The following is a 20,806-nucleotide window of genomic DNA, read 5'->3' as shown; positions in this document are numbered from 1 at the left end:
AGTTCCCACCGTCACCTGAGTACTCTGCCTCACCCACTGTTAATGATTTTTAAGAACAAAATTCTTATCTGTTTTGAAAGTTCATGGGCAGAGGATAAAATGGGACTTTAACACCAAGGGACGCCTCGTTGGAGACGTAAAGGGTTATTGAGCGTTGGGGGTTTTCTTTCAAGCATTTGTCTCTCACACGTCAAGGACAGAAAACTCTCAGCAGAAAAGCGGGCAGCTGTGCCGTTCTTTCCGGTCACTGGGAATTAGGCACACGCGACCCCATGTTCTTCCTTGCTGGGCAGTCACAACAGGAGCAAGATGCTGTTAGGGTGGTTAGCACTTATCTTCCTCAGACTATATTCAGTTCCCAGTTGATGCCATTATCCCAGAACAGATAAAATGGAAATGGTTTTTACCGCGGCGGGGGGGGGGGGGGGGAGTGGGTGGGGGAGGGGGCTGTGAGCGTTTCTGAGCATCTCCTCTGCCAGTCACCAACTCTCATCATCAGCAGGGATTAATCTACTACTGGCTTTGGACACCCTTGCTATAGAGATGAGGGCAGCAACTTAGATAAAACCTAGAAGATGAAATCTCACAACTGACACCACTGAAGTCCCTGAATTTTCTCCAGATCGTGGCATGTTACTATTATGATTCAGAAAAAGGGTTGGAGGGAGTAATTTGATCAATGGATATCTATTGAGGATTTGATTCACATACTGAATGGCTCTTGGGGGAGTGGGTGATTAAAAACAAAAGCTAGTATGTTTGTTTCCACCAGCAACAACGAACACAAAAGGCCCAGATTTCTGATAGGTACTGCCCATTTTATACAAAATTACAAGAACATTGGGAACTGCTGATGGGGCCTTTGAGAGCTTGCAAATGTCTGTATTTGTCCATCAAACTAAAAGCAGAACATTCATTTCCTCCGTGGAAAAATTAAATAGTATGGGAGTTCTCAGCCTGGTCAGAGCATTTCCAAATTCCAGGGTGACGAACAGGTTTATTTAGTTGATGACATATCACGTGATCCGAGTAATCATCACATTGAATATAATGATAAGTGACATTATTTTATCCTTAAAAAAAACTTCTGTTAATTTATTTTAATAGGTAGTAATATATTTATATGAGTATGAAAGGGTACTCAGTGAAAATTCTCTCTCTTACCCCAGGCACCCAACCTCCTCGCTCCCCTCCCGGAAGCGATGACTGTTATCAGTTTCTTGTGTATCCTTTCAGAGACATTTGAAGCTTACACAGAGAACTGTGTAAATGTATCCTTGTTCCCTTCCATTTTTAGTTTTAAACAATTGGTAGCCTACCAGAGCCGCCGTTATCTTTCACTTGATTTATTTTGGAGCATCTTCGGTTTCGGTACATAGAGAGCATGCCTGCTTATTTCACGGCCGCACTCTGGTCCATTGCGTGGAAGGACCGTAACACCTAGCTGCTCTCCCGTGGACGCGCATTTGCGTTGTCTCCAATTTTATGCTGTTAAGCACAATGTTGCAATAAAACATCAAAGCTTCACCCTAAACACTGTTTTTAAATCAGAGAAGTCTGGAGGTTTGGGTTATTATTATTTTTTCTTTACCATCCCCATTTATCATTTCCATATTTGCACTGAATATTCTAAGTTCCAAGCGTAGAGAATACTTCCATCTTTAGCGAGTATTTCAGATATATCGATAAAGTAAGCTCGTTGCCCTCAGGTAGATGGCAAAATGTTTCAAGGGCATCCTCACTATGAGGGCCTGTTTTATAAGGAATCTTGTTTTTATATGAATGTACTTATTCTTTTAGCTATCAACCCTTGAATATATACTGCTTATTCTATAAAGCAAGATATTTTTGAGGTTCCCAAGAATTGTCCTGGAAAGAAAAATTGATTTTGAAATGAGATTAACAGTGTCTTAATTTCACTGAGCTATCTCATTACACTTGACACTTTCACAAAACTTGGATGTTAGATAAATTGAATTGGAGGCTGGCATTATTCTCCAAATAGAATTGTACAGGTCGATGAGCAAGGTATGGAGGGTACAGCTCAGAGATACTGTAATTCTGCAGCTGAAACAGGACTTTTGTTCATGTGTGTTAAATCTCTACTAATTTAAAATGTCTCAATACTTTCTGCATTTTGGTAGAAAATGAATAGCAAGCTATTTTTTTAAACTACATGAATATTTTAAAGAAAATTAAAGCCATGCAGCTGTTTAAAATTTCATTATCAAAATGTATTCAACTACCTGGAATATTTTCATCTGCTTTCTTAGTCAATGTGAACACTGCATTTTACACTCCGGCTTTCATCTTATTACAGTGCATTTTAATTAAAAGTATTTAGACAAATATTCCTGGCTTGTGGATTCGTTTCAGAAGCTGATCACGTATGACAGACACTTTTGTGAGAAAAACTACATTTATTTCCTGGCTCAGCCTCCCTGGCTCATCTCCCACTGACATCTTTGAGACCTTCATCCATCCTGCATCCCTGTGGCTGAGCGATGTCCCTATGGCATACCTTATCAAGCCTCCCTAGACCCTAAGATTCTACGACCCCTTAAAACAGCCCCTTTATGTCTAGACTCACCTGCTGGTCTCACCAAGCCAATCGCTTACAAATTTCCCAGCCCCAGGTGTGTTCGATGGTACAGAGTACAGATGAACGTGGGCTCTGGGTTCCAACTATATAGCTTCCAGCCCCAGAATGACCACATCCCACAGGCGACCATGGACGTCTCCGAGACCCCGTGATCTCATCTCATAAGATGGAGATAATATATTACACCACGCAGGGCTACTGTGACGATCAGATAATAGATCGGCATCGCCAAGTTCGAATGGGCATGAGGAGTAAAGCTGACTTCTCTCCCCCTTCCTCTGCTACATCAGGAGTAGAACCCTCTGGAAAACTCAGTCTTCTCTGAATTCTGCCTGTGTCTTGGGTTATATGCATAGAAAGGGCGTGATCGTCTCTTTCTTTGCTCTTTAACTAAGAGCTGGTACTAAGACCAAGAGAAATGTTAATTATAGCAATATAAATATCACAGCTTCTCCTCCATCCATGAATCCATTTAATCCGTTTTCGTACAAAAACAGACCCTAAAACTCCTTAACCAAAGCTTATTTTCCCGGGTCGGTCACTCTGCTCTAGGCTAGACCCAGGGAAGGCTTCATGAGCGTGTGACCAGTGCAGTCACGTATGGCCCTATGCTCAGAGGGACCCCGTGCTTAATTAATGCTCCGCTGTCACCATTTAAAAATTCTTAATAATTTTTGAACAAAAGAGTCCTGCATTTTTATTTGCACTGGGCCTCAAATATTACATAGCCTGTCCTGGCTTGGTTGGAATACTCCCCGATATCTGAAAAGGCCACTGGGAGAGGGAGATAGAGATGTGTCTCTTTTGCACCCAGTTTTCATCTCCCTCCTTCCAGACACAGGATCCTGCTCCCTTTTGAAACCTCACCTTTCAATTATGCTCTAATGTGGTGACTTGAGCTAAGACCATTGGCTCTCTTTCCTGAATATCCAATATGGAGAGCTGCTGCCCCTTCTTCCTTGCTAACAGAACCCCAATTTTGTTTTGGACAGCAACATGCTGAGCCCCAGAAATGAAGCCCCGGTGTGAGCCAGTCACGCTCTTCTGATCCTTTATGTCTGATACCCACTTTCCCAGCCTCCTTTGTGGCTCGTTCCAACCAATGAAATATACAGGGAAGGATGATGGGCGGTCTCCTTGATAAAAAGAAAACTCCCTATTTCCACGGTCTGTCTTTCTTCCTGCTTGCAATACTGTTGGGAGGAAGTATTTGGAGCTGCAGCAGCCACTTTGTGATCAAATGGCCAAAGGATCAAAGATGCAGACTGTGGCATGCGTGAATTGCAACACCAACCCCCAAACCATTCATCTCCATATGACAGTGAGATGCTTTTATTGTTTAAGCTATTCCTAGTCGTGATCTCTGTTACCTGCAGCTGAAAACATTCTGGTAGCAGAGCAATGAGATGGGCGGGAAAGGAAAGAAAGCGGGAGCAGATGCATCGCAACTTCGGCATCCTGACCCCACAGGTTATTCGTCTTGTTGCTCAGATTCTTGTTACTAACTTATTACTAACTGTTTTTCCTGCTTTGGTCTTCTGCTTTTCCCTAATTACATGTGAATGTTGAAAAAATTCATCTTTGCCTTAAGTTAGTCAGAGTTGGTTTCTGTTGCTTGCAAGGAAAGAAATTTCACTGATGCAGATACAAGTACTTCTGGGAGTTTCCTGGGTATTTAAAATTCAAGATCTAGGCTACTCATTCTGAGTGTGATTTTTGGTCTAGTACAGGCGTTTGCGGTGTCTAAATTCAAACGTCGGGAAGAGAACCTAGGAGAAGGGAATAGAGAAAGGAGGCGGGGTTGTTTTGACCAACATCAAATTCAAATACTTCTCGGTGGATGGGAAAATGACTAGGAGAGAGTGATTTAATTCTCCCACAAGGAGAATTTGCGTTTCAAGACTCATTTCCCACAGGCTTTCCCAGCTCCCTCCCTGTCCTGAAAAGGGACACAGCAGCAAAGATCTCGGGACAGACTCTCCTCATCAATGATCCTTTAGACTCAACTGCCTCTCACTGCTGTCTTTCAGTTAAGTGCTGAGAACACAGGTGATTCTCATTGTGGTTTTCAGAGAGCTTTCCCATTCAGTTAGTCTTGTCCACCACGCTGCTGTGATGTGATCAGGAAGGGGATTATTAGACCCAAATTAGACAAGGAATTCCAAACCTAGCCAGGCACAGGAAATAATCCTCAGGGAATCAGCACCTTGGCTAGCGACAGAAACAGTCGAGAAACGAGGCTCCTGAAGCCACTGTCCTGCTTCTGCGACAGACCTGCAGTGTGACCTCAGCTGGGTAACTTTTATTCATTTGATAAATATTTTTAAAATTCCTTCTATGTGCTGAGCACTGTTCCAGTCACTTTCTGGGCTTCGGGAGTTCCATATTTTAGCTAGATGGAATAAAACAATTTTAGCGTAAGAGTTGTTATAAGAAGATTCAATGAAGGTTTGATAAGCCAACTGTATCCATATTGTCTCTGTCTGCTCAGCTGCCATAACAAGACACCACAGGCTGGGTGGCTGAAGCAACAGAAGTTTATTTCCCCACAGTCCTAGAAGCCAGGAAGTACTAGATCACGGCTTCGGTTTCTGGCGAGGACTCTCTTTCTGGCTTGCAGATGGCAGCCCTCTCACTTGTCCTCACAAGGCCTTTCTTTGGTGCATGTGGATAGAGAGAGCATGAGCTCCTTGGTGTCTCTTTTTACAAGGGCACTAATCCTAACGGATTAGGGCTCCACCCTTATGACCTCATTTAACCTTAATTATTCCCTTAGAGGCCTCGTCTCCAAATACAGCCACACTGCAGGTTAGGGTTTTAACATATGAATAGGGGTGGGAGGGGCACACATTCAGTTGTGGATGGCAACATTTTCGGGATTCAGTATCCTGAGCACACTCTCCTCCAGTATCCCTTCAGAAATAAAGAGAAAAAAGATCTGAGTGCTCTTTTAATTTTATTCTTTCAATGGGTATAAAGTATTGGCATCGCCAAAGGGTCTTCACTGGTTACCATGGTAGAATGCCAGATTTAGCAAATAAAAATACGAGATACTCAGTTAAATTTCAACTTCAGATAAACAATGAATGGAGGGTTTTGTTTTAAGTATAAGTGTTGCCCATGCAATATTGGGATATTTTTATGGTAAAAATTATTTATTATTTATCTCAAATTCACATTAAGCTGGGTGTCCTGTATTTTATCTGATAACTCTACTGCACTGCACAACAGGGGCTGCAGCCTCCACTGCTGACCTTGGCTCTGAGGCATTCCAGCACCTCCCAGCCTTATTCTGGGAAGGCAAGAATAAGCTTTTGATTGGATGCCTCATCCCTGCCCTTCTCCAGAGCCAGTCATGATCGGTGGAGGAGGAGGGAAAGAACCCGCCCCAGTCTTTATCAATGTTTGGTTCTAATAGTCATGGTTATTAATTTTATGCTGAATGCACACATGAAGTATTCTGTATCAGAGACAGATTACTTATTAATTACCTTAAAGTAAATAATAAGTACATCACGTCACCGGCACTTCCCCCAGGTCTTACCCTGGGCCAAGGTTCAAATGTCCTGTGCAAGTAGCCAGACACTTCACAGGTGAGGCCTGAGGAAAAACAATGTACTTCTGCTTATAAAGAGGAAGGAGTAGCTACCCTCCCTCCCTTCTTGAAAGATTCTCCTAAGAAATCTAATGGGCCAGAAACTTTCCTCCCACCCTTTGGTTTGCAAAAAACCCTCCAGGAGCTAGACAGCCCCCCAGTGTCTCTGCTTTCACTGCCTAGCAGAGTCTCCAAGTTCTGGGACTTCACCCCTTTTGACGTAAATACCCAGGGACATAGCACTGGTGTCTTCTGCACCTTGGGCCTTCATCTAGGGACTTGGGCCCAGCTGCAGCCATTTGGCCGTCTCCCTGGATTGGATAAGAGGGACTTTATCATCCTTTCAGAGGAGAGCAATTAGCTAGACAAATGGCTACAGACTTAATGATCACAGATTTGCAGAGTCGCAGGAGGCTGGAGCTTTTCCCTGGAGCCCTGAGAAATCCAGGGCCGTTGTGTTTTCCTACAGTCAGTCAGTCTCTGTAAAGATGTGTATGGACTGCGCTGGTCAACCCCACTTTCTGCATTTCTGGATTTCTAAAACTAAAAGCGCTTTGCTACTTAAAGAAAGGGGGAAAAAAAAGAACTTCAAGTGTTTCCAGGTGGCTCTAAAAGAATAATTTAGGTAAAACTTCCATATATAAGCCTGAAGGAAGTAAATGGCTTTAAAATCAGTTTGACCTCAATGCCATGGCAGATAATATATTGGATGACTTTAGGCAAATTTGTGATGAACAGTAACTGCCAGGAAAGAAACTGTCGGAAAGGACTATGAGCCACAAAAGTTGGTACCAAAAAATAATAATCAAAACCTAAGTTTAGTTCGAAACGATAAAATTGAGAATGTAGGTAGATTCTTTTAAAATTATTCCTAAGAATTATTACATGATGACTATGGAGAAGAAATTTTTGAAGACTAGCAAAGCAGATTAGAAACTTTGATTCATATTTGAGTTATCCATTGTGATCCGGGGTAATTCTTCCCTAACATAAAGGAAAATGAGAATATTTTTCTTAATTTTTCAGCAGATGATATAATGTTGAATGGTACAACTAACAAACAGCGCTCAAAGCCCTGTATGCTTGGGGACTTGGAGCTGTTCGGCTTAGCGATTTCTTTTTGCTGTTTGTAGACTATCTAGCAGAAAAGACCATTACTCTTTTAAATCAATCAAAATAAGGAAGTGGTCTGCTATAGAGACTTTATGCATTTCTTTAATGTTTTGTTTTATTGTAAACTTTGGTTTCCGCTGAAGGCTTGCTTAAATCTCTTTGTGTTCCATGTATTAAGAAGCTGCATGTGCGTGATATCTTCAATGAGCTTCCTTATATTGCATTCTATTAAGTGTTTCATGACTTGTATGTGTACTTGCTGTCCTCAATCCCATTAGAATGCTTATAAATGACATCTACGATGTCCCCTACATTGTCATTGATTCTTTATTGGGTCCTTTGATGTACTCAAATTTGGTATTTATGTGACCTAGATGTCCCTGTTTGATTAGACTCTGCCAGCCTTAGAAACGTGACCCTGTGCTTACTTTTTGCTGGACACTGTGTCTGCTTCCTTGGCTCTAGGCTTACATTCCCTTTCTTATTATTTTGTAACATTTTAGATGTTTATAGTTATGGAAACTGTGTATGCATGTACCTGTACTCCAGCCCTTGTTTCTTTTGAGGCCTAATATATATGCATCTCCCCAGGCATTGAAAGAAGTCTATTTTTTGCCTTCCTTCTTTTGTTTGAGCTTTAGTCTGACATTTAGTAATTTCCTTTAGTCACATTACGGAATGCACTTTTTGAGGTAGTCCACTGTTTTATAACTTTGGGACCGCTCGTCTTCATAATCCCCTTGAAATTTATTCTGCCCAAATGGTTATGTAATTTTTCAAGAATATTGTCTGTTTTGAAGCTTGGCGTAGTGCATAATTCTGCTCACCTGTAATCTGAGCTTTCTGAATCTTCCACAGAGATGGAATCTGACAGCATAAAAGCACATTAAAATTGATTATCAAAGCATATAGCCTTAACTTTTAACTGATTCTATGTCTTTGACTTATTAAAGCAAAATATTTTCATTTAAGGATTTTATTTTTTTCCCTCTCAGACAACTCTATTCTTGCAAGGCTTTATCTCCAGGCAGAATCTAGAAAAAATTAATGTTCTTTATATCGATCTATACATTGATTTCAGTGGTTGGGGAGCAGTTCAGCTGATGGAATGAAAAAATAGGAAAAAAAAAAAAGCCAACCCTGCACATATGAAGCACATTATTTGAACAAAAGAAATTATTTCTATTGAATAAATAATTCAATTATCTTCTTTAATGTAATTTTCCTTATTATTAACCAAACCCCAAATGAAATACTGGATATATCGGGTAGGTGTACAAAGCTTGTATACCAGAAGTGTGTGGCCAACCAGGATAAGAAGTGACATTCTTTTTTAGCTGAGCCTTTGTTGTGTGATATCAGCTCATCGAGCTGACAGGTTCATTAATCAAGGCACACTTGCGTCCAGCAAGCTGAAAAGACAGGCTTCATTTGCTGAGGATTCATTACAGGAAAAATAACTCTTATTAAAACCCCTCAGCAGAGCACACTTATCAACAAAACAGAGGCAGTGGCTGTGACATCTCTGGACACACAGAAATTACAAATGCAATTTCCGGACCAAAAAAAAAAAGGGATAGTTTGGAGAATAAGAACACATTTACATTTCAATGGATGCCAATTCAGAAGGTAATTTTTCACAGTAACTTAAATATATTTTAAATCACTACGAAATTAATTGCAGGTGTTTTCCTTGTTTGGCTTTTATTATGAAGCTGATGACTTCGCACTGACTGGGTTAATGGACTTTTTCCATGAGTGCTTTAGTTACCTATTTAAGCATTATTAGAATTAAACTTCTTTTATTTATTGAAAGTTTATTGTTCAACTCTGTGCCTTTAAAACTCTTTTTGAATTTGAGCTGATCCAGATAGAACATAGCCTCCTTTATGTAACTGTATCAGGCATAAAAGAGATACATCTAGGAAGCTTACAGGTTGAGGCAAATAATTAATGGCAAATGAAATATAAAAATCAGGCATAGACCTGCCTCATAAGTCCATGGCTCGTAACTGGCTACATTCTTTTATGTTGTTAATGCCTGAACTGCCTGTGCCAGACGAGTCATCTATCCCCGTCTTTCAAAGCTGTCTCTGAAATCTGCCCACTGGATTCTGATTCCAGTAGCAAAAAGGCGACTTGTTTTTTTCCTTTTGTAGTTTCTGCCTTTTCCAAACCCTTCTAGATTGTAAATTTCCCAAGAATGAAATAATCTGGAGATGATATACATATCGGTAGTTTCGGTTTGCCCTTTGTCTCTACGCGCACGTTCTTGTCTGTACAAGTGGCCTCATTTTTGGCTTGGAAAATATGGTCACCTTAGTGAAATAGCGCAGTTTTAATGTGATACTGTATGCGTTTCTGGGGTCATACAATAATAATGACTGTATATGTAAGGTATCAGTCAATAAATAGTTACTGAGATTCTATCGGACCCCAATTAGGTGTGACGTTTAAGGATGGGTTTGAAGAGTCATGTGCTCTGCAGATGGAGGTTACTATTATTTGTTAATGTAATTATGCACTACAGTGCAATCTCCTTTTAGAGATAGTAGTGTAAATGCAGGACTAATTTGTCTCCTTTCCCCGTTCAAAGGCCCTTGTTTATTTCAGGGTCCACAAAGTACCTACTCTTTGAAGTGTTTGCTTTGCCCAGAAAATGGTCTCAGGAGCATGGCCCCAGCGACAGATTATATTTAGCAAAGTCTCAGTGTTATTCGACTTCAGTAAATGTTCAATTAAAAGAAAATTGTTATTTGTTCAGTTTGTTGGCTGATTCTTATTTTTGGCAACTAGAAAGTAATTTAGAAATCAAATATTTGGTTCATAAGTGATTTATGTTGGTAGTTTTAGTGGAACTTACATGTGATCATTATTTAGACACTCGTGTTTCGTTACTGTTTTATTGCTTCTCTCAGAATCGTTCTTAATAGTTTTCATAATGTTAATTGGCCATATTTGAAATTTTAACATTTTCTTATCACACTCCGAGGGTCAAAAAAATTTTTTTTTTTTTGGAAAATATATATGTACTCTTAATTAAATACTTAATTTGTAGTTTTATTGGGTTATTAGAATTTTGTGCCATAGATTCTTCAAAAGTACATTTTCTCTCAAGGAAAAGATATAACTAGCACGACAAGCAGTAAATCGATAAAAGAACAAGAGGACCACAGGACACAGGAATTGTGTGGCTGCCTTTTTCACGTTCCAGGCATCCTGATTGGCTGCTTCATACATGTTCTGAGGTTCATTACTTATTTCGTCACCGGGATGAAGGACTCAAAGTCACTGAGGTTTAGCCTCTGGGTTTAACTTCACATTTGACCTAATTTCTTGCTGCCTCGTCATATAGTTCAGCTTGGGGTTTCCCTGTCCCGTTCATTCTCCCTGCTCCCCACCTTTCTCCTCACTGCTGCTGTGCCTGTTCATCACTAGGTGGTGCTAAGACTCGAGTTATAGCTGCCAGAGGCTCGGGAAGACTTCCTGGAGCCAACGGGGTAGAATCTGAGAACTGGAAGATCCCTCTTAAGCTCATCTGGGCAGCACGGTTTGTGTTACAAATGAAGACACAGAAACTCAGTGAAAATAACTAACTCGTCAGATTTCCATAGATCTTTCTCCTCCTTCTCTCCCTTTTCCTTCTTTTATTGTGTTTGTTAATAGCCCCCAGTGTAACCTCATCTGAGAAGGAGCCCAGGAAGAGATTCGGCTCAGAAAATGATGCGGTCAGATTTGCTTTGCAGAAAGGGAGCTCTGGCAGCTGCAGGGTACCTACCATTCGCTCATTCATCCAAGAAGCAGTAACTGACTATGGACTTTTTGCTTTGCTCAATGCTGAGCACTGGGAATAAAATGAGGCCAGGGTCCTAGGAACTCACATTCTCTTAGGGAATACAGAAACAAACAAACAAACAAACAAATCACACCCTAAATCGAAGATGCTGTAATAGAGGTGATTATCGGACACTCTGGTCACTTAGAGGAATTCGAAACCAGCTGCATGAGGAATTTAAAGGGAAGAGTTCAAAGAGATAGATAATAGTAGAGGCTGAAGGACACACAGGTCTTGCAGGCTGAGGAATGGGAGGAAGGGCCTTCCAGGCAGAGGAGAGCCAGAGAGAGGCTTGGTAGGGAGCAGCTGGTTGTGGCTGATGCCCAGAGGGCTCGGGGCAAAGGGGCACTGGCAGTCCTGGCAGGAGGGGAAGGGACTGTGAAGGCCTCATCTGAGGTGTTACCCTTGGGAGTTTGCCCTTTGTCCTGAACGCCGTGGGACAGCTCAGGAAGGAGTACTATAGCTCGGGGAATGGCGTGGACAGATCTGCTTTTCAGAAAAGTACCTGCTGGCTTTATGGAGGCCCAGAGGTGAGGAAGGCTCCGGTCGGAGGCTGGAATTACAGAACAGTGCCAGGCGGGGGCGGCACAATGGAGACCGGAGAGGGAGGCGTGTGGGCGAGAGAGTTTAGCAGTGGAAAAGCAGTGACTGGGGTTATAACCAATCACCCTCAGGCTGTTCCAACTTTAGTGCTTGAATTACTTATAAAGCATTGAAAAAAAAACGTGAGTTTTAATTAAATGCACATATTACTTGGATAGTATCTTTGAGATTACGTTTCAAGTATAATTTAATAGAATCCCAATGTGAAGAAGATAAAATCTTCCCATAGAGCAACCCCCGACCCCTCGAAGGGATCTGGAGCCCACTTCCCCATGCCCTGCCTCAGCGCCAACTGATTGGAATTAGGGAGAAACAGAACTTTGCTTGCCACCTTTTCCACCCTTTTCCTCTTCCGGGACATGCCACCGATGTCCTCTCTCTGTTGTCCAAATCCTCTTCCACCAGGGCTGTCTGTTGGCTGCCGCCCCTGATGGTGGCTGAGGACATTATCTCTCTCTTCCGGACCTGTGGTCACCCAGGCCAGCCTGAAGTGGCACGCTTGGTTAGGAGCACTGCCTCTCCTTGCAGCTGGAAGGGAAGAACTTGGGGGGCTGTCGAGGGGGCTTCCCTGGCTAGGCTCCGAGCTGCCACTTGCCCCTGGAGGACCCTGTCTTTTGAAGAATTTCCAAGTCCAGAAACAGCCTGTTTTCCTTTTGTCCTACTCAGGCACTCATTACATTTATTATTGCTATTCGCGTCACTTTGGCACCCAAAATGAAAAGTTCTGCAAACCGAATTGTATTGCGCATGTGTCCAGGAGGCTGTGAGTACAAAGAGGGGCAAGCGAAGTCCTGAGTGAAAAGAGGACCCTTTGAATGCTTTGAGCGTATGGTCATTCCTTCGTTTTCTTCACGTAGATTTGCAAGTTTGGGGTTTTCTTTAAGAGGTAACAAAAGCTCTCACATACCGAGGGTTTACCACGTGCCAGGCATTTTTAGTATTTTGTCTCCAATCCTCTGGGACCCTCCCCTGCTAGGAAAACTCGGCTCAGCTCTCTTCCTTGGCTCCCCACTGCACCCCCAGGCCTCTGCTCTGTGTCAGCACATTCTGGGGGCTCCGCGCAGGTCTGTGGGGAGTGTCGACTCTCCTCATTACAACCGTAACTATGGGCTCCATTTCTTTATTGATGGCAGTATTAAATAAGTACTTCATTTAGGCGGGGAAGTTAAGAGAGGCCTCTCTGAGAAGATGACACTTGAACTGAGACCGGAAGGATGGGGAGGAGCCACCATATACGGAACAAAAGTGCTCTCAGGCGCAGGCTGCGGTGAGTGAGCCCACCTCGCCCGGATTTGCACCTGGAGGCCATCTCCACTCTGATGTTGGATACATGTTATCGACCATCCCTCCTACTCCCAGAGCTTGAAAACATTTTACCTGTAGGAAAAGGTCATTTGATCACACAGCATCCTTCTGCTCTGCTGCCCTTCGATGCCACGGTAAACACTGTGCCATGAGTGTCCGGGAAGCGCCAGCTGCTTGGCCCACCTGCCGTATTTCCATGAGAACTTCGCAGCCAGTCATCAGCCCTGGTCAACTCCATTCGATTTATGAGCTGGGCAAATTAATGATCTAATGTTTCATGGAGACAGAATTAGCGGGACTAGAAGTTTGATAGTGGTGACGAGTGAAAAAAAAAATATATAAGTTCATTTCATTCGAATGCCCAGTTTGATTTTCTAAACTTTCCTCGGCCCTTACATAGTTTCCTCGGGAAAGATCGACACCTTCATCTGCCACCCTTGTTTTTATTTATTTTTTATTTCTGTAGGTGATGCGTTTGGAAATGAAACCCATCGTTCAGAGATTTTTCATCACCTCCACGGTTGGCCTCCCACTGCAAAGCCGTAACACTCTCGGGGTGTGGGAGGAGCATTGTGCCAGGGATGTTCTAGGCCAATGTAGACAAGATAATCTTGGGGTCTGTAGCAGCTCAGTAGGGATGGATGGCTCCTGGTAGAGTTTCTGAAAGCTTGGCGTTTCTCAAAACAGCTGTAATTAGTCTCTCTTTAACTAATACCCTTTTTACTTCTGAGTTAAGTCATTCATGCCATTTCAACTGCTTTGACCAAGTTTGGGGGCAGGGAGGGGAAGGAAGACAGCCTTTTCTTAAATTTGAAAGTGGAAATGGGGGAAAAATCAGCAGAGAATGTACATTAGTAAACTACTTCTGGTGTGTGGAAAATGTGTGTTTTTAGTATCGACATTTCTGGAAAGGCTTTGTTTTTCCTCTTTGGGATCAGGCCTTGAATATTATCTTTGTCGCCCACCAGGATAAAGTTGTAGGGCAGGCAGCCAGCTTTAAGAAAATCTAACTCTGACTTCTCCAGATAGAAACTGTTTAAGTCTTTTCGGAAATAGAGAGGTGATTAGGATCCTATATATGTTATTTTTAGACTCTAACAGTGCAAAATAAAAATCCTTTTGTTTATTTTCTTTTGTCATAAACCAGAGGCTACGTCATAGAAAATTTTCTATGCATTTGTCTGTCTTGATACGCATGGAAATTAAATTTAAGAATTCAATTATATATTTTCATTTAAATTTGTTAAGGGAGGGGAGGGAAAAAAAAAAGGCGTGCTTGTGAATTAGAGAACAATAGAAAGTAAATGGCATTTGATTATACACCTGGAGCAGAACAGCAGAGAAAGACAATGGGGCTGTCATGACGTGCGTTTTGTTTTCTATGAGTGGTACGCGAAAGTTACATTGCATGTCTTTCTACTATTGAAGTGTGACAGGAAGGAAAAAATAAAAACAAATGAAACAAAAAGCAAAGCCAACACAAAACGAAAACCTAACACAGACTTCAGCAACCCATGTACTCTGAGGAAGTGAAGGCTTCACGTCGCCCTGGGGAGATTTTATCACTGGGCCTTTAGGCTGTGCAATGAGGCTCCGAGACTACAAGAAGCTAAATTTCTCTGCTTACTAAGTATCAGGAGATTTGAAAAGGGAGAGAGGAAGTTCGAGAGGGCCCTAAGAGACTCTGGGAAGTGACAAACAAGAGAAGGGGCCCAGAAGGCCAGGCTGAAGTCAGGGGACCTGGAACAAGGCTTCCCCGAGCAAGAAAGGGCTGGCATCTTAGAGATGGTGATGCCTGACCTCGGGGTTCACTCTGTGTCCTGGGGAGGTGGGCAGCAACCAGGAGGATCTGTGCTTTCCTTCTGGAGATTCTTGGAAAGACACAGCACCCAGGGAGAGCGGGCCTGTGCCGCTCCACCTGGAAACTAAAGCCTCGACATATTTTTAGCAGTAGATGGATTTGGTGAGATGTGGTCAGTTACTGGCATTGTTGACATGCCAGGCTCGTGGGTATCGATAGTGCTGGTCTTATAATGTAGGTCGAGAGGCGTCTCTTGTCTATTTTTTGGAAGAGGTTATGAAGAAGTGGTGTTATATCTTCCTTAAATGTTTGGCCAAATTCACCAGTGAAACTGTCTGGGCCTGGAGTTTTCTTTATCAGAAAGATTTGACTATGAGTTCATTTTCTTATAACAGATAGTAGAGGACTGTTTAGTCTGGTTTGTCCATTTCTTCTTGGATGAGTTTTGGTAGTGTGGTTTAAAGGAATTGGTCCGTTTTGTCTAAGTTGTCAAACGTGTGTGTAAAGTTGTTTGTAATATTTCCTTAGGATCTTTTAATGTTTGTGGGTTCCTTAATTATATCCACTCTCATTTCTTATATTGGTAACTTCTGTCTTCTCTCTTTTTTTCTTTGTCTGTCTGGCTAGAGATTTATCAGTTCTAAGGACTAGCTTTTGGTTTCACTGGTTTTTCTCTATTGTTTTCCATTTTAAATTTTATTGATTTCTGCTCTTAACTTTATTATTTCCTTGCTTCTGTTTGCTTCGGATTTATTTTGTTCTTATCTTAGCTTTATAAAGTGGATTTGTCCCGTTTTTTCCTTTTAGTTCTAGCAGTTTTTGCTGCATGAATTTTGAAGCTCTGTTGTTAAGTGCATATACATTTAAGATTGTTATATCTTCTTGGTGAATTGGCCCTCTTATCATTATGTAATGCCCCTCTTTATTCATGGTACTTAGTTTCCTTTCTCTGCAATTTATTTTGTCTAATGTTAATATAACCACTCCAGCTTTTTGTTTGCATGCCATATATTTTTCCATTTTTATGCTTTTAACATACTTGTACTATTACAGGTAAAGTGAATTTCTTATATGTAGCATACAGTTGAGTCTTTTTTAAAAATCCAGTTTAATCTGTCTTTTGTTTGTTTGGTGTGTTTAGACTACTTATGCTTAATATAATTATTAATATGTTTGAATTTAGGTCAACCATTCTAATGTTTGTTTTCTGTTTGTTCCTTCCATTTTTTGTTTCTCTGTTTGCTCTTCCTTGACCTCTTTTAGGTTCTTTCCATAGTTTTAGTATACCATATAAATTTATCTATGGAGTTTTTAAATTATATTTTTTTGTATAGTTTTTCTATACAAAGAAATTTTCTACTTCTATACTGGAACATACTAGTTTTAGTTCTATACAAAATATTTTCTAGCTGTTCTGTACAAAGAAAGACTCTACAAACAGTCTTTAGAAATTGCTTTAGGAATTACAATATACACATCTAACTTCTCACAGTCTCCTTAGGATTGATAGTCCACCACCTCAAATAGAATGTAGAAAGCTTTTCACCATTAGGACCTTTACTCTCCTCCAGTGGGCTCTTTGGAGCTTATGGAACAATTATTGCTCCTAATATAAATGTGCTTTGCACGAAATCTCTCAAAGTAAAATACGAATGTGTAAAACTCCTAGATAAGCATGGAAGCTCAAGCCTATGCACTTAATTTAATCTATTCCTGCACCTAAATGAAATGACTCTAAAAGATTTAGGTGTTAAAAACCCATAAGAATGAAGACAATAGAAGGGCATCCTCCAGCAGACAAAGAGTGTCAAGGAATCTGGATTTAGAAACAGAGAAGTGGGCTGATGAGGCACAAAACCCCAAACAGGGATTAGGTGAAACTCTGAGAGTGAATAACGAGACCTCCAGCCTCCTTCCCTCTCTTAGGTCTGAGAATATTGGCAGTCGGTATTATCTCCAACCTAGGCAGGCGATGGGACTATTCACCTCTGGGGAAACTGACCTAATAAAATTGATAATGAAGGCCCTCTAATGAAAGGATCTGATCTACATTCCCTCCCGCTACAAGAAGCTCTCCAATCAAAAGCTCTTGCCCACACTTATAGCGTCCAACTGACTTTGGAGTGGCCCATCCTTAAATATGACCAGAAAGTCAAGAATAACCTAACAGGAAGTCTCTAACTGAAAAGTAGAATCCAAAACAAAACAAACAGGGAAAAAAGTGAGAGAACACAGACAATCCAAGCAGCAAAAGAGAGAGGAAAAATACCCAAACCCTGTAATTAATAGTCACAGAGAGAGAAGGTGCAATTGCACTCTTGAAATGCTATTGATAAATGAATAGGCAAAAAGCAAGAAAATCTCTGGGAAATTAAAAATATTATGTGAGCGGGTGGGTTGGACGATAAAGCTGAGGAAATTTCTCAGGAGCTAGAACAAAAAGCTAGAGAGAGATAAAAAATAGCAGAGAAAAGCAAAGTAGAATCGTATTAGGAATTCCAAACACGGACCTCCCGAAATTCTGAAGAGAACCAAAAAAACAAAGGGGAGAAAAAAATATATCACGGAAATAACACAGGAAGTCCTCACCGACTGAAGCACAAAAATTTCTAGATCGAAAGTAACGTGCTCCGTGCCTAGCACCATGGATGATTCATTCTTCAGGGAATCAAATATTTCGGATATGTCCGAGTATTTCACAGTGTGTTTTACTCAGAGAGTTCCACCACTGAGTGAAGGAGGAAATATAGTTTATCTCTTCCGATTTTAATAAAATGTCCCCCTTTAAGAAATTTCCCATTACAAACAAGAGTGACCCACTGGAAATTCTTCGAATCGTAACATTGTGCTGTGAGGAACACTCATCGTAAGCACCTCTGCTCAACATCTTCTAGCAGTGGTGCTTTTACGTCCTTCCCTTCGTAAAACAAAAGGCACAAACTCTGTAGTTTAAAAAACTATGCTGACTCAGATGCTTGGAGAAGTGCTACCAAGCCTTTAATAAGTTCTCGAAAATCACTCCATCAGTAGTGACAAAGAAAACCTCTTCACAGACACACGCCCACAGAAGTTTATCTCAATTGATCTGGTGTGTATAAGTTGGCATTGTCATTATCTACAGGGTAATTCATCTCAGTTAAACTGGTCTATAGGGAATAGATTGATGAGCGAACACTGAGTTTCACTCCTGTGCTTATTTACAACTGACCCTTTCAACTGAGATCACCGATTATCGAGAAACTGTTACAGTAGTTGCCTTGAATTGGTTAAGGAGGTTTTTTTTTTTTTCTGTCTCCAGGACCTATTTTCAGACTATAGGTATAAACCTCTAAAGCTCATTGCTAACCTCTCTGCTAATCCCTGTGCCATCTGATCACTCAGTAGTACCATCTTTTGCTTGTTAAAAAGCACATAAAAAGTGGCGTACTTATTATGACATCTAAGGGGAGAACATTTCCAGGATTCTACGGATTAAACTTTCACGGAGGGGAGAAAAGGAGAGACAAAATTTAAATCATCATAGAAATTCTCTCACAAACCTTAATTTTATGTGAATATTTTTTGCTTTGAAAACAAAACAAGTTTAAGGTTGTTGCCTCCAGGGAATCTAGATTTTTTTTCTACTAACAGAATTTGTTTGACCTTGAAAAAGTATGTCTAAACCTCTGTTGTTCTTTACGGCCGCTCGAAGGTATCACAAGCATCAAGTCCTAAGACATGGCAAATGTTCTTGTTAAAAACGCTATGTAGTCATTCTCAGGGGTTCTGTCTCACGAGAGAGATGCTTTAATAGCCTGCGCACGGCACTGAAAATGAATTTCACTGGGCATCTTCACGCTGACCCCGAATTCCAGCTCTTTGTGTGGTCCTTCTTCAGTCAGCTGAATCACTCCTTTGCTCCAAGCTTTATACTAAAGAAAACTATGACTAAATAACACTGATGCCAGGACATCTCTTACTTCCCAAGGGCATTATAATAACACGAACACCCATGCGGATAACACGAGCTTATAGCTTTAATAGACTCCCCCAAATATATGGCAATTTCAAGGCATTAGACATAAAATGATGACTGAATAGCGAAACTTTGGCTTCAGATTTATTTTTTAATCAACCACAAAGATGCTCCGACAATAATTTTTCAGAGCGTTTTTACATCGTTTCGCAAAGGACTCTGCCAGCATCTGGACTGAATCTAAAAGTGTACACTCTTGAACAATGAGATGATAGAGGCAAAGTCTTAATCATCTCTAAGACACCCGTAGCATCTGCAGATTTCCTTAGAGGACTTGCCCCTCCTGCTTATAGCAGAAATTTGGACGGCCCCATGTGTGTTTGACACACACAGACTCTATCTGGAATCACAAAGCTCATTGCTAACCTCTTTTCTGTGTGTGTGTGTGTGTGTGTGTGTGTGTGCTCACAAAAGAGTTACTCCAGGTCATAGTCGAACTCATGAAATTCATATAAGTAGGTTTCTCAAAGCCCAACACTCGCGTGTTTGTTTGGGGAAGGAAATTGGACCTGTCGGAATGGAACGAATGTGGACGGCAGTGCAGCTCTGAACCAGCCACAGGACTGACATTTCTAATCTGCTTTTCTCATTAACGCCGAGAGGGAGAGAGAGAGTGAGGACGCAGGGCGGGCTGTCTGGGGCCGGATTCATGAAAGCATCGGGCCTGGACGTTTTGACGAGAGAATGTGCCCTTGCGAGGGCTGCACAGGGCCGGCCTCCAGGCCTGGGAGGTGAGGTTTCCCAGCATCTGTGGTGAGCCCACGCCTCTCAGAACCAGTCGCTACCACTGGCTTTCTTTAGTAGTCAGAGTTTTTATTTAGAAAGCTGAGTGCCCAGAAGGCCCCAAGTCAGGGTTGGAGGCCACCGGGAGGTCACAGGTAGGGAAAGACGCATCCTTCAGCTTTGTCTGCTTCTCCCAGCGTGATTTTGCGTCTGGAGCCAGGAGCCCCACAGTGCTGTAATGACAATTGAGGACCTAGTGTGTGGGGGCCCTTTACTGCCCAACTCTACCCAGAGACAAGGTTGGAGCTCTCTCCCCCTGCCCCAGCCAGCCACCAGCCCCTAGAGGTCAAGGACCTCCCCTCTTCATTGGGTGGGGGTGGGCATAGGCTTATAGGTGGGAGCATCTACATATGGTGTCCAGCCCCTCCTCCCACACCCTCTTCCCCCATCTCGTCTCCTTGAGGGGCGGGAAAATCCAAAACATTTTCTCTGTTTTCTTTCTTGTGTTTGTTGGACAGAAATTTTATTTGTCCCAAGGCTTCCCCTTCATTTCACAAATCTTTACTGAACCCCTTCCACATGCCAGGCTCTGTACAGCTGCCTGAGATGTACTGACAAACCAAAAAGACAAACCACACCTTGTAGGCTTTCACCCCGTCACAGGGGAAGACAGATAATAAACAATCAATCGGTATAACAAATAGGTACATCATTAGCATGTCAGAGGTGTCAAGGGCTTTGAAGAAGAAAGGGAGCAGGGTGCAGGTGTCAGGGCTGGGGGTGGAGGTGGAAGATGGGTTGTCATTTTCAAATAAATGAGGGTGAGCCTCCTTGGAGAAAAGACACCTGAGCACACGCGAAGGCAGGGAGGGAGCGAGCCATGCGGGTATTTGGGGAAAGAGCGTCCAGGTAGAGGAAACAGCCTGTGCAAAGGCCCTGGGGGTGCCCGATGGGTTTGGGGAGCTCGTGGAGGAGGGGAGAGTAATGGGAGGTTTGGAACTGAACGGCCTGGAGGGCGGCCCCCAGGTTTGGGCTTTTACTTAGAGTGATTATGGGAGACGCCGAAGGCTCCGAGCAGGAGAGCGACATGATTTGACTTTGATTTTAACAGGATGCTCTGGCTGCCGAGTTGAGAGGTGAGGCTAGCGAGTCCAGGGCTGGAGCTGGGAGGCCAGAGGGAGCCTATTGCAGGCGTCTGGGCAGAAATGGTGGGC

This window comes from Pteropus medius, unplaced genomic scaffold, assembly GCF_902729225.1.
Source record: "Pteropus medius unplaced genomic scaffold, Ma_sr-lr_union100, whole genome shotgun sequence".
Classification (NCBI taxonomy): domain Eukaryota; kingdom Metazoa; phylum Chordata; class Mammalia; order Chiroptera; family Pteropodidae; genus Pteropus; species Pteropus medius.
This window is presented reverse-complemented; position numbering follows the sequence as displayed.